General features: G+C 45.6%; 1 protein-coding gene across 1 annotated transcript in view; it reads left to right on the top strand.

Moving 5' to 3' along the window:
- Nucleotides 1–14,569, top strand: part of LOC135887318 (killer cell lectin-like receptor subfamily F member 1) — a 74,236-nt gene that overhangs the window by 44,560 nt on the left and 15,107 nt on the right. The gene's annotated exons all lie outside the window — the stretch shown is intronic.

Below are 14,569 nucleotides of genomic sequence, written 5' to 3'. Positions count from 1 at the left end.
TTAGCCCAACTTCTGGGCTCAGTTCTCAGTCCCCTTTGGGCTATCTTTAGGTGCTTCTTTGCTCTGTTATAGAGCATTGACTCCCTGGTTGCTTTTCCTGGAGTAACCTCTCAGTCTACCACTCACTGGAGTTTCCCCCCAGAAAATGCTGATTTGACAAAATTTAAAATGTTTTGCTGGAACAGATTAATTTCATCAAAATTTTCAATGAAACATTATAGAAGCACTTCATTTTGACTTTTATAGTCTAATATAAAAGCCAAAGTGAAGCACTTTAAGAAGGCTCTCTTGATATTCCCCAAACAAATTTTTTTTGTTTCACAGGAAATTTTGACTTTTCATTCCAATTCTGGACAAAAGGAAATTCTGAAATGTCAGGATGTCTCGCGGACTGGGAATGCCAGTTTGATTACTGTTACTCCGGGGTGACTTAGGTGCTTTAGAAGATAGTTTCATAGACCGTTAGATTATCTAGTTTGACCTCCTATATAATACAAGCCATTACATTTCCCCTGCCCAATTACTTGTGTTTGGTTAAAGCATAACTTGTGTTTGGCCAACATACATCTTCCAGAAGGGCAGCCAGTCAAGGCATCAAGAGATGGAGAATCCAACACTTCCTTTGGTTGTTTGTTCCAATGGTTAATCACGCTCACTGTTAAGAAGGTCACAGAGGATCATCCCAGATCTCCTGAATCCTACCTCATAAGACCAGTCTTCTTCTAGAAGAAAGCCCCAAATAATTTCATCCGCTTATATTTGGAAATATTTTTTCTCCTCCCTTTTCAAAACCACGTGATGATCAAGCCGTGGGCTTAAAATGTATAACTCCAACTCATAAAACTCATCACTGCCCATAGACTAAAATACAAAGCGTTCATTTTTTCCAAGCAGGGACCACCAGGTTTATAGCAGGATGGCTCCCATCTGACAAACCCACTTGAATTCAGTGTTGCAAGATTCAGAATTAATCCGATTCCGTCTGATCATCCCACAGCTGTTTCCTTCAGCAGAGCCAGTTACTGGGAACCTGCAAAAGATCTGTGATTTAAAATGTGATTTATTACTACCGATATAAGACGATTTCAGGAGCGTCACCTGTTTGTCACTCTGAAGTCTAAAACATCTGTGGAGTCAGTGCGAAGCGATGGAATCAGCGACAAGCACGATTGAGGGTTTGTTTTGTTCAGAATATCGCCATGTTCAGTCACTAAATATCTTACAACTGATCGTGTCAAGATTATGGCTCCAAATGTGGCTGTAATTGGCGGTGGGTGAATAATGATTTTCCGGTTTGTTGGCAATTTAGTCCACACACACAAAAATTGTTTCTTGCTGGACCGAAATCAAAACTTGTTGAGATTTTTGGCGAATCATAAAATTTTAAAAAGACATTTGGGATCCAACTACACCTTTTGACAAAATCGAAATGTTCGGTTTTGATTTTGACCATTTTCAGACTTTTTTTCAATTTTAAAAACATAAAGTTAAAGGCAATTTTTAAATGAAAAGTAATTTCAATCCAAAAAATGGATATATTTTGTTTTCATAGATTCCATGGTCAGAAAGTACCATTGTGATCATTTAGTCTGACCTCCGGTATAATACAGGCCAGAGACCTGCCCCAAAATAATTCCTAGAGCAGATTTTTTAGAAAAGCATCCAATCGTCATTTAAAAATTGCCAGTGATGGAGAATCCACCAAGACTCTTGGTAAATTGTTCCAGTGGTTAATTATTCTCACTATTAAAAATTTACACTTTATTTCCAGTCTGAATTTGTCTAGGTTCAGCTTCAAACCACAGGATCATGTTATACCTCTTTCTGCTAGATTGAAGATCCGATTATTAAATATTTGTTCCCCATGTAGATACGTATAGACAGTAATCAAGTCACCCCTTAACCTTCTCTTTGTTAAGCTAAATAGATGGAGCTCTTTGAGTCTCGCACTATAAGGCAGGTATTCTAACTATTTAATCATTCTCGTGGCTCTTCTCTGCACTTTCTCCAATTTATCAACATCCTTCCTGAATTGTGGGCACCAGAACTGGACACAGGATTCCAGCCACTCTCGCGCAGTGCCAAATCCAGAGGTAAAACAACCTCTTGACTCCTACTTGAGATTCCCCTGTTTATGCATCCCAGCAGCACTTGAACTCTTTTGGCCACAGCGTCAAGCTCATATTCAGCTGATTATCCACCACAACCCCCAAATCTTTTCCAGAGTCCCTGCTTCCCGGGGTAGAGTCCCCCATCCTGTAAGTAGGGCCTGAGTTCTTTGTTCCTAGATGTGTACATTTACATTTAGCCGAACTAAAACGCAGATTGTTTGCTTGCGCCCAGTTGAACAAGTGATCTAGATTGCTCTGAATCAGTGACCTCTCCTCTTCATTGTTTACCATTCCCCAGTGTTTTGAAAATGTCTAAGTAGAACGCTTTGATTCATCGATCAATCGATTGATTTTCTGAAATGAACAATTCGGTGGAGCCTACATGAATTTGCAGAACATTTCGGTGTCACTGAATCTCTATTTTTCCCCCCAAAAAAAGTTTTGGCAGAAAGTTTTTGCCTAGCTCTGTTGCATTCCTCCTGCATCCATGAGGGGGAGGTAGAGGCATAAAAAGGAATGAGTTTAGCAATTGCTAATTCTTGAGGATGAAGAAGACCTTTCACCAACAGAAATTGGTCCTGTAAAAGATATTACCTCACCCACCTTATCTCTCTCAAATCCTGGGACCAACACAGCTACAACTTTTCGACCTCATGTAAACCAGTAACCACTTACAAACACTCACAGACTTTGATCTAATGGGGAAGTGTCCACCCAGGTCCATTTCTTCTCTGGCGATTTAATGGTGAGTCCAATCCAAACAAGGCTTGTCCCTTGAGTAATGTTCTGTATCAACTCCTGCCAAGTGTGAGACAGATGCATCAGGGTGAATATAATTCTCTGGTTTCTTGTGTTCTCATGCCCAATGGGAACCCCAAGTCGTTGAGAGCCCCATGGGACTGGAAAGATGTAGCTGGATGCAGTGGTGGAGCAGTGACTTTACACAGCACCATACGCTGGCATCCACACACTACAATAGGATCAGCCTTAACTCCAACAGATTCCCATCTCTGAGCCCTCTAGATAGAGGAAAGCACAGGGATAGACCATACTCGCTCCTGAGAGTGGAAGCAGGTGCATGTGGGGAGGAAGAGTCAGTGAAATTTTCCTATGGCTCTTGAGACCAACAGCCTGGAGCAAGACCACGTCCTGTGCCCCTCCCACTTACCCACAAGCCCCTTCCTCGGTAGGGCTGTCCCTACTGCCTGCAGTGGAGATACACAGATTTAAATCAGCTGGGGATCAGGTACATGGAATTTTCCGTTGAGGATGTTTGGCGACATGGGACAGTCCAGCCCAGCTTGTTAAACCAAATATTCCACCTCTGAAATTCACCCTCATCCGCTGTGTTAGCAACATCCACGGTAAACCATAACAAAACCTCCCCAGGCAAAGTTAAACCCCCAGCTTAGTTTCTTTACCATCTCCTCCCTGTCCTGGATCACCAGCATCTGAGACGTCCTCATTTCACAGTCTTTAAAGCTCTCACTCCAGAACTTACTCTCTTTAGAGACCCAATAGCATTTGTCCCTGTGGGGCAGCCAGTCCCGGGGGCAGACTTTGCACCCGGAGCCATCTGGAAAGAGACATAAAAGCAGGGACTTCATCAGCGGAGTTGAGGATTCTGGGGGGAAGCTCAGGCTGGGAGAGCAGGGATCTGCAGTTTGGGACTGAGGGGCATTGGCAGAGTTGGAGGAGATGGGGGATGCAGGGCTGGGATAGCAGGTGGCTTCTGGTTGGGACCTAGCTAAAAACCGGAAAAATGTGAGTAAAGGCTGAGAAATACCCTGAGTGACCACTAGATGTCTCAGCTGACCCACAAAGCTGGCCCCAAGAATGTGTTATTACTCTTAACAGTCAGGCCGCACCAAGCAGAAATGACGGGGGCTGGTGGAGGAAGATACAGTTATGTGCCTCTGGCATATTTCTGCTGGACACGCCACCTTTCCTCCTCTCCAATCAGGGTAGGTGCCAAATCTAGACGCAGCCAAATGTCAACAGAAATATTCCAAGGAATCGGTTTGAACTTTGAACCTCCCAGTGGAAACCAGTTACTTTATGCTAGCAAAGTGTGTGCCGCATCCCCCTCCAGTAGCTAGTCCACAGAAAGGAGAATAACTTTAACATAAGAACAGAAGAATGACCATACTGGCTCAGATCAAAGATCCATCTAGCCCAGTATCCTGTCTTCGACAGAGGCTAATGCCAGGTGCCCCAGAGGAAATGAACAGAACAGATAATCATCTAGCGATCCATCCCCTGTCGCTCATTCCCAGCTTCTGGCAAACAGAGGCTAGGGACAACATCCCTTCCCATCCTGACTAATAGCCATTGATGGACCTATCCTCCATGAATTTATCTAGTTCTTTTTTGAACCCTGTTATTGTCTTGGCCTTCACAACATCCTCTGGCAAGGAGTTCCACAGGTTGACTGTGCATTGTGTGAAGAAATACTTCCTTTTGTTTGTTTTAAACCTGCTGCCTATTCATTTCATTGGGGGACCCCTGGTTCTTGTGTTGTGAGGAGGAGTAAACAACACTTCCTTATTTGCTTTCTCTACACCAGTCATGATTTTATAGACCTCAATCATATCTCCTCTTAGTCGTCTCTTTTCAAAGCTGAAAAGTCCCAGTCTTATTAATCTCTCCTCATACGGAATCTGTTCCATACCCCTAATCATTTTTGTTGCCCTTTTCTGAACCTTTTCCAATTCCAATATATCTTTTTTGAGATGGGGCGACCACATCTGCACGCAGTATTCAAGATGTGGGTGTACCATGGATTTATATAGAAGCAAGGTGATATTTTCTACCTATTATCTATCCCTTTCTTAATTATTCCCAGCATTCTGTTTGCTTTTTTGACTGCCACTGCACATTGAGTGGATGTTTTCAGAGAACTATCCACAATGACTCCAAGATCTTTCTTGAGTGGTAACAGCTCATTTAGACCCCATCATTTTATATGTATAGTTGGGATTATGTTTTCCAATGTGCATTACTTTGCATTTATCAACATTAAATTTCATCTGCCATTTTGTTGCCCAGTCACCCAGTTTTGAGAGATCCTTTTGTAGCTCTTTGCAGTCTGCCTGGGTCTTAACTATCTTTAGTAATTTTGCATCATCTGCAAATTTTGCCATCTCACTGTTTACCCTTTTTTCCAGATCATGAATGAATATGTTAAATAGGACTGGTCCTAACTTTCTACTACTGCCAGCTATTGGAGTTACTCCTTTAGCTCACCCAGTAGAAGTCTGTGCTATAGGACCTGGGGTTCAAAGCCCACTGATGACCCTACCAAGGGAAGTGAGATGTGCAAACATTTCTTCCCGGTGGTGTGAAATGTGCATAGCAACCCCGCGTCCGAAGGAGGTGAGGTTACCTGCAGCGCTGCCGGGTGCTGAGTCACACAGACGCCGCCTCAAGTGAGACACCAGCTCCTCCAGGGATGCGTTCCCTGCTGCTCCAGCCTGGTCTTCATGAACTCGACCCTTGAAAACTTAGCAGCATCCAGCAGAGCTGGGGTTAGGAAATTGCCTGGCAGTGTCTGACTGTAATAAAGCATCAGACAATGTGGCTCGGGATCTGTTAGGCAGAAAGGCGGAGGGAGAAGACCAGACGTTAAATATTTTAGTGGGGGGGAATCTATGGTTCTCCTGCCTTGGATGATTGCTAGCTCCAGCCTAAATATCAAATTGAAACTCTCAAGGGCTAGTGTACGGGGTTTTCCTTTTGGATGTTTGGAGAGGATAAAGCTGGGGGGACAAAAAGAAAGGAAGGGTGGTTTGCGGCTCATATTCAGGCAACATTTACAAAGAAGTTGATGAGTGTTTGACAGAGGTAGGGTGGGTCTTGTGGTTAAGGTCGTGGATGGAGGTGTGGCTTCAATTCCTAGTTCTGCCACAGACTCAGTCTGTGACTGTGGGCAAGTCACTGCATCTTTGTGTGCCGCCTGTGCCTCAGTTTACCACCTGTGATGTGGGAGTACAGAGCCTTCCTTTGTCTTGTCTATCGAGATGGTGAATTGTTCGGGGCAGGGACTGTCTCTCGCTGTGTGTCTGTGCAGCGCCTGGCACACTGGGGCCCTGATCTCAGCTGGGGCAGGGACTGACTTTCACTGTGCGTCTGTGCAGCGCCCAGCACAACAGGGCCCTGATCTCAGCTGGGGCAGGGACTGTCTCTCACTGTGTGTCTGTGCCGCTCCTGGCACAACGGGGCCCTGATCTCAGCTGGGGCAGGGTCTGCCTCTCGCTGTGTGTCTGTGCAGCGCCTGGCACAAGGGGCCCTGATCTCAGCTGGGGCAGGGCCTGTCTCTCACTGTGTGTCTGTGCCACTCCTGGCACAATTAATTGAGTTAGAGAAAACATTGTAGTACATAGGCTTGGAAGAATTTGATTTTTATTGGTAAACGTTGACTTCACCAAATACACACAAACTAATGAAAAAATATTTATGGATAATAATCTAATTTTACTTGTATATTTTGACATGTGATACTGAGTATTTCTGTGAACTGTTATAAAGCTTTCACTTTTAGAATCACGTCTGCTGTCATTAAATAATTATTATCTGACACCACTGTTGTCCTACCACCCCATAATTTCCCACAACTGTGAACATTTAAATAGATACAAATACGAAAAGATTAATACCCATAATTTTTCACAACTGTGAAAATTTTACTTGAGAAAAATTTAAAAAATGCTTAAAAATAAACATCAATATTATCTGTCGAAATTATAAAAATCAATTGAAATCTGCCAAACCTAGTTAGACTGTTACTTAGCGAAGGTGATAGCACTCTAGAAATCTATCTAAAACAGACTGCATTTGATCGATTTAAAAAACGGTTGGGATCCCAGACACTTACCCCAGGTGCCCAGTGCAATCCCCGCTAACGTCAGAATGATACACCAGGCCCCCAAAGCTCCTAGGGCGATTTTGTAACAACGGGCGCTCGTAGGAGACCCTGGAAGATGAAAGATTTAGTGAAACATCATCGTTAATTAGATAACTCCAGCAAAGTGCTTTGAATAGGAAAGATGCTAGAGCAGGAATAAATGTTATTATTGGCCCTGAATCTTAGTTCCAAAATTCTCCCTGCAGCCAACCAGCGTGTTGCCAGATGACACTGGAGATTGGGGTTTAATTCCTTGCCGGGCCACAGATTCCTTGCTTCATCCCAGGCAACTTCACTCAATCTCAGACACTGCGGTGATGAGCGCGGGAGTGGAACCGAGTAGAATCTCAGGTCTCATTGTCCACTATCTTCTCTTTAGGCTGTAAATACTTTAGGGGAGGGACTTCTTTCTGGTTATACGTCTGTACAGCACCTGGCACAAAAAGGTCCCGATCATGGATGGGGTCTCTAGGCGCTATTGAAAAACAAAGATGAAATAATAACAACAATAATAAATGCTATTGTCAGCTCCAGCGGCAGGTCGGTAAGACTGTCATTTAAACTGAGATTTAAAAAATTAGTCTGCAAAATTATTTCAGCGGGAAATACTGGAAATCTGCAAACCTAACTCGGACCTGAGAAGAGGATTTCTTCAATACCAGAATAATAACTGCACATCTAGCACCAGCAATACCAGAGTCCAGATTCAAGTAACAATTTTTTCAGATGGGGCCTCTTTCTACTCCATAGTATTTCTGTATAGTCATTGGAGATGCCCAAGGTCACAGATCCAGGATTAGAACCCAGATCTCCTACTCGCTAGACTACACGGCCTCTCATATCCAGGGAGAATGCTTTCTACTTGTTCCCTCCTTGAAATCTCTGGCATAAAAACCCAGATCTCAATGGTGGTATGTCTCAAACTGAAGACATTCTACATCAATACCTTGGCGTCCACCTGGAGACGGACTGGCTGAGTTTCCCCTCTTCGGCCGGAGGTTCAATACCGTGTAAACCTTCGTCATCCTCCATCTTCCCGAAACTCAGCGGAGCTGTTTCTTCAAACAAACAGATCGAAATGAGAACTAAGTGTGGCCACAAGAGTGAAACTGACCAGCTGCAACCTTTACAAGAAGTTCTGGCAGCTTCTTGGGACTGTGAGACCACACAGGAAATTTAGATTTGTGGGTTGAAACATGCTGCCCAATTCTCAGGTCCAGCTGAGTGATGCTCTCGTGTCGGACGTATTCAGTGCCCCTGTTTGTGATTCAGAAACATTTTTGAACAGAAAGTGGCTTTTTTTCTAGTTGCAAATCTTCATGGGAAATGTTCATTTATTCGAAAATGTTTGCGGTTATTTGACAAAAAAAGGCGCTTTTCTGCTTTTTTCCTCCCCTTTCTCTCTCTTGTATTAGCTTTTTACCATTTTACCTCTGAAAAAGGAGGAAAAAGAGAAGGGGAGAAAGCTAGAGAAAGAGGGGGTAGAACTAAAACCTTTGTTCCTCCTTATAAAAAAAATATTTTTATTATTTTGTAAAAAGATCTGGGGAAATATATTTTTACAAAAAATCTTCTGCAAACATGCCACCTTCGTACTCTATGGACCCAGAGCCTGCCTTCCCAAGTGGTTTGCATTGGGCCAGCTACAGGCATTCCTGAAATCAGGGCATTTCTCTAGTGCAGGAACCAGGGTTCACCCAATGAAATGAATAGGCAGCAGGTTTAAAACAAACAAAAGGAAGTATTTCTTTACACAACGCACAGTCAACCTATGGAACTCCTTTCCAGAGGATGTTGTGAGGGCCAAGACTATAACAGGGTTCCAAAAAGAACTAGATAAGTACCTGGAGGATAGGTCCATCAATGGGTATTAGCCAGGATGGGCAGGAATGATGCCCCTAGCCTCTATTTAATAGTGGGAAGTGTAAGGTGATGCATTTAGGGATGACTAACAAGAATTTTAGTTATAAGTTAGGGACGCATAGGTTGGAAGTGACGGAGGAGGAGAAGGACCTCGGAGTCCTGGTTGATCGCAGGATGACTATGAGTCGGCAATGTGACGTGGCTGTGAAAAAAGCTAATGCGATCTTGGGATGCGTTAGGCGAGGTATTTCTAGTAGGGACAGGGAGGTGCTGCTTCCGTTATACAAGGCGCTGGTGAGACCTCATTTGGAGTACTGTGTGCAGTTCTGGTCTCCTATGTTTAAAAAGGATGAACTCAAACTGGAACGGGTACAGAGAAGGGCCACTAGGATGATCCGAGGAATGGAAAACCTTTCCTATGAAAGGAGACTCGAGGAGCTCGGTTTGTTTAGCCTAACCAAAAGAAGGCTGAGGGGGGATATGATTGCTCTCTTTAAATATATCAAAGGGATTAATACCAAGGAGGGAGAGGAATTATTTCAGCTTAGTAGTAATGTGGATACGAGAACGAATGGATATAAACTGGCCGTGGGGAAGTTTAGGCTTGAAATTAGACGAAGGTTTCTAACCGTCAGAGGGGTAAAATTTTGGAACAGCCTTCCGAGGGAAACGGTGGGGGCAAAGGACCTCTCTGGCTTCAAGATTAGGCTTGATAAGTTTATGGAGGGAATGGTTTGATGGGATAATGTGATTTTAGTCAAATAGGCATTAACGGGCCATCACGGGTAAAATGAGGGTCCGGCTGTAGAATCTTGCCTGTATGCTCGGGGTTCTGCTGATCGCCATATTTGGGGTCGGGAAGGAATTTTCCTCCAGGGTAGATTGGCAGAGGCCCTGGAGGTTTTTCGCCTTCCTCCGCAGCATAGGGCAGGGGTCGCAGGCTGGAAGATTCTGTTGTGGGTGAGTCAGCTTTTGTGGCCTGCATCATGCGGGAGGTCAGACTAGATGACCATATTGGTCCCTTCTGACCTTAAAGTCTATGAGTCTATTTGCCAGAAGCTGGGAATGGGCGACAGGGGATGGCTCACTTGATGATTCCCTGTTCTGTTCATTTCCGCTGGGGCATCTGGCATTGGCCACTGTCGGTGGACAGGATACTGGGTTAGATGGATCTTTGGGCTGACCCAGTATGGCCGTTCTTATGTTCTGGCTCAAACCAGGCAGTGAATGGGATCCAAGGAGCCATTATGTCAACTGGAGATCACCACAATGCAGCAGAATGCAGAGCTCTCTCGCCACATCTCCACAGCCCCTATATCACCCTCTGTGCCAAGGGGAATAGAGAAATCTACGCCCGTTCTGCCTATGGTAGGTTCAGGCAGACATTGCAGCGTTGGTTACACTTGGGGCAGTTCCTTTCAGAGCAATTATCTCAGGCTCTTGCAGACATCACTCAGGTCACCTTTTCAAGCTTTTCTTCCCAACCGTGAGAGTTAGAGATCTACTTTTTTTTTTAAATGAAGGTTGAGATTCTGCTCTAATCACAGGTTTCAGAGTAGCAGCCGTGTTAGTCTGTATCCGCAAAAATAACAGGAGTACTTGTGGCACCTTAGAGACTAACAAATTTATTAGAGCATAAGCTTTCGTGGGCTACAACCCACTTCTTCGGATGCATATAGCTATATGCATCCGAAGAAGTGGGTTGTAGCCCACGAAAGCTTATGCTCTAATAAATTTGTTAGTCTCTAAGGTGCCACAAGTACTCCTGTTATTTTTGCTCTAATCACATGACTCTGGAAACTGGGGCCCTAATCTTGGGCCTGTAGTTTCTAGGTCTTAATAATCCCCATGGGTCCTCCAGTTATCTCTCACATCTCCTCCAATCAAGTCCTCCCACCCCTTTTTCTCACTCATTGTCCCATTCTGAGGCCCTATGTAGATTTCTCTCCCACAACAACATCCTTGGCCTATACCACAATGGTTCTGTTTATCAAGAGTATGCAGAGTACAGGGGGCCCTTTGCAAAGTGTTTCTGAAACCAGAACACTTTTTTGACACTTTTTGCAAGCAGGAAGAACAACAGTGGCTTGAGATCACACAGGAAAAGAAAGAATGAAGTCAGTCGCTGGTCAAGGCAGCATTTCATTGCCTCTGCGGCTTCTGCGGTACAGATTTTCCATTAGACAAACGGGTCTAAAGACAGAATTCGGGGCTGCTCTAAAAATAAATCCCTCCTGCTTAAAACAAAATCTGCCAGTTCACATGCATAGGGGAGGACGGGCGGGGAGGATGGGGGAAACGACGACCATGGGTTTCCGCAATACGTGGGACTAGAAATTCTGTTCTATTCCATATAGGTTCTTGTACCATGCTCATCACCATAGCATTTGAATACCTTCCAGTCGTGCATTAAGCAACATGACTAACATCTGTCGCACATGTTTGTTCTCTCACTCTGTTCCCAGGGGGAAAATTGGGTGCACCGGAGTCATGTATTTAATTTAGAGAAGGCCTCTCAAAGAAGTGTTCCTTGCCCTTGGGTGGTTTGGGAAGGTCCTTTGTTCCTGGGAGAATTCACAGCAGTCTGGAGAGAGTTCAGTCTCCTGAACAGATGAGCTTTCCCCTTATTTTAGAGTCCAATTGGGCCAGAAGACCAACGTTATCCCCCAGGGTTTTCACCCCAGAGGTGTAGACCCATTCGGAGATCCTGGGCCCAGGCCACGGAGTGCCTTGAAGATCAGGACCAGAAACAGCTTTGGCTTCCTAGAAGAATGGATCAAGCTTTGTCAGTGAGGCACAGAGGAGTCTGATCTTTAGGCTTTAAGATGTGTTTGTGAATGAACTGAATGCTCCTGAGATAGGAGGGCCTCCTGGATCTGGCATAGTCTGCTGCTGGCCTGGGGACCGTGTTTCAGAGAATGATTTAATAGATTCATAGATTTCAAGGCCAGAAGGGACCCTCATGACCATCTAGTCTGACCTCCTGGATCATAGGCACCGAATCCGTGGGTGCTTCGGGGCTGGAGCACCCATGGGAAAAAATAGTGGGTGCTCAGCACTCACCGGCAGCCCTGCAGGTCAGCGCCTCCCCCTCCCCCAGTGCCTCCGCCTGCTGGTGATCAGCTGTTCCACAGTGTGCAGGAAGTGCTCGGTGGAGGGGGCGGAAGAGGGCAGGAAAGGCGGGGCGGGGCAGGAAGAAGCGGGGTGGGGGTTTGGGGGAGGGGGTGGAGTAGGGGCGTGGCCTGGGGCGGAGCAGGGGTTGAGCACCCCCTGGAAAACCACAAAGTCGGCGCCTTTGTCCCAGATATTATTAATTATCTATTGTCCCGTAGCACCTAGGAGCCCTAGTCATTGACCAGGACCCCCATCGTGCAATGGCACATTATTAGGTCTATTATGGTAGCCTCTAGAAGCCCCAGTCATGGATCACACCCTGTTGTGTTGGACACTGTATATTAGGTGTATTACGGTAGCACCTAGGAGCCCCAGAGTCTTTTCTACACTGCAAAAAAAGACCCACGGCTGTGAGTCTCAGAGCCCGGCTTCACGGTGCTCCAGTCCCGGGGCTAAAAATAGCAGTGTGGATGTTTGGGCTCAGGCTGTAACAACCTGAGGTCTCAGAGCCCGGATTCCGTCCTGAGCCCAAAGGTCTGCACGGCTATTTTTAGCCAGTAGTGCATGCGCGAGTCAGTTGATCTGGGCTCTGTGACTCACTGGCGCTGTTTTTTTGTTTGCTGTGTAGGCATGCTCCCAGTCATGGAGGAGGGCCAGTTGTGTTAGGCGCTGTACAAACACAGATCAAATGATGGTCCCTGCCTCAAAGAGTATAAGACAAGAGACAACCAATGGATACAGACAGACAGACGTGAGCACGAGGAAACAATGCAACGCTACTGGTCAGCATGACAGGCAGGGGTCTGAGTGCACCAGCAGCATTCCCCCGCATCAAGCCCATAACTTTTGCGGGAACTAGCAGGCACCGAGAGGAGGAGACTTAAAAAACAATAATGTGTAGGTCTGTTTATTTGCCTTCTGGTATTGTAGCGTTTAGGGGTCTCATCTTCAAGCTTTTCTCTCCAATCATAAGGGCCAGAAAATTACTTTCTTTTTTCTAATGAGAGTTGAGATTCTTGAGGCGTAACATGACTCCAGGAGTTGGGGTTTTAAGAAACACACCAAATATTGCACAATTAATTCATGAGCTGGCAACACTGAGTATCTAAAATGTTATAGATTCCTAGATTATAGGGCCAGAGTGAGCCACCAGAATAATCTAGTCTGATGTCCTGCATCTCCCAGGCTGTAGGACTTCCCCAGAATAATTCCTGTTTTACTAGAGCATTTTAGAAAAACATCCAGTCTTGATTTAAAACTCACCAGTGATGGAGAACCCACAACCGCCCTTTGGTAAATTTATCCACTATTAAAATTGTATACCTTATTTTCAGTCTGAATTTGCACAGTTTCAACTTCCAGCCATTGGATATTGTTTTGATGGTGGTTGGGTGAAACCTCATTGAAATTGGTGGGCACAATAGCTGCCCTTCAATCAGAATAAATGTAAGAAGCAATTAAGCTTCTTCTTGGAGTGAGATAGCTGAAACAATAGGAGCCACCACCCAGGGTGGCTCTATGTATTTTGCCGCCCCAAGCATGGCAGTCAGGCAGCCTTCGGCGGCATGCCTGCGGGAGGTCTGCTGGTAACGCGGATTCAGTGGCATGCCTGCGGGAGGTCCACCGGTCCCGTGCCTTCGTCGTACCCGCTGCCGAATTGCCGCCGAAGCCGCGGGACTGGTGGACCTCCCGCAGGCATGCCGCCGAAGGCAGCCTGACTGCCACCCTTACGGCGCCCGACAGGCCGTCCCCCACGGCTTGCCGCCCCAGGCACGCGCTTGCTGCACTGGTGCCTGGAGCCGCCCCTGCCACCACCCAAAACATAGGCCACATGCAAGACCTCTCAGAAACTGAGCTATGTGTGTGGATGGGTTTTGGTGAGCGTTGGCCCATTGAGAGATGTGTCTGGGAGCAGGAACATGCAGCAGCAGCCAAGCAGACAGCAAGAGCAGGACTGGAAATGTGTCCCTGAAAGCAAGCAAAGTGAGAGAGCTCTTTGGGCAGAGTGAGGGCCAAAAAGAGGCTTGGAACTATGCATAAAGAAACTTCCTCCTGTTGTTTGATTCTTGCTGTGTTCTGGGAAAACAGGACATCGTGAACAGTCTATGTAAATACAGAGGATTGAATCAAAGACATCCCTTGCTCTTCACCAGTCTCTCTTAACCAAAACAACTTGCAAGGCCTTGAATATTGGGTAACCACTCGAGCTAAAAGGGCTAACAATCTCATCTGATTTGGCCGATTCCCCTACCAAGATTAGCTCTGTTTTAGCATTTTGTAGGAAAAACAGTGTAAAAAATATCGCGGTTTTCTATCTCCTTACCAGAAAAGGTCAAAACCACAGATATCCGGCTGGTAGCTGAGTTGCTGCTCAGAGGAGGAGGCTGGGTTTGCTGCAATGGATGAAAAATTCAGTTTCTGTTTTTTGCAACCAACTGGTCAATAATCAATCAAGAGGTTGACAAGCTGTTCTGAGGAAAGGTGGTCACCCGTGGTTAGCGCATGAGCCTGGAATGTGGACAACCAGTGTTCAAGTCCTTTCTCTGCTATGGTAACTCATTTGGTGTCTCTGTACCTC

Source organism: Emys orbicularis, chromosome 13 (assembly GCF_028017835.1).
Source record: "Emys orbicularis isolate rEmyOrb1 chromosome 13, rEmyOrb1.hap1, whole genome shotgun sequence".
Lineage (NCBI taxonomy): Eukaryota > Metazoa > Chordata > Testudines > Emydidae > Emys > Emys orbicularis.
Note: the sequence above shows the minus strand (reverse complement) of the source record. Positions and strands in the feature narration are given on the sequence as shown.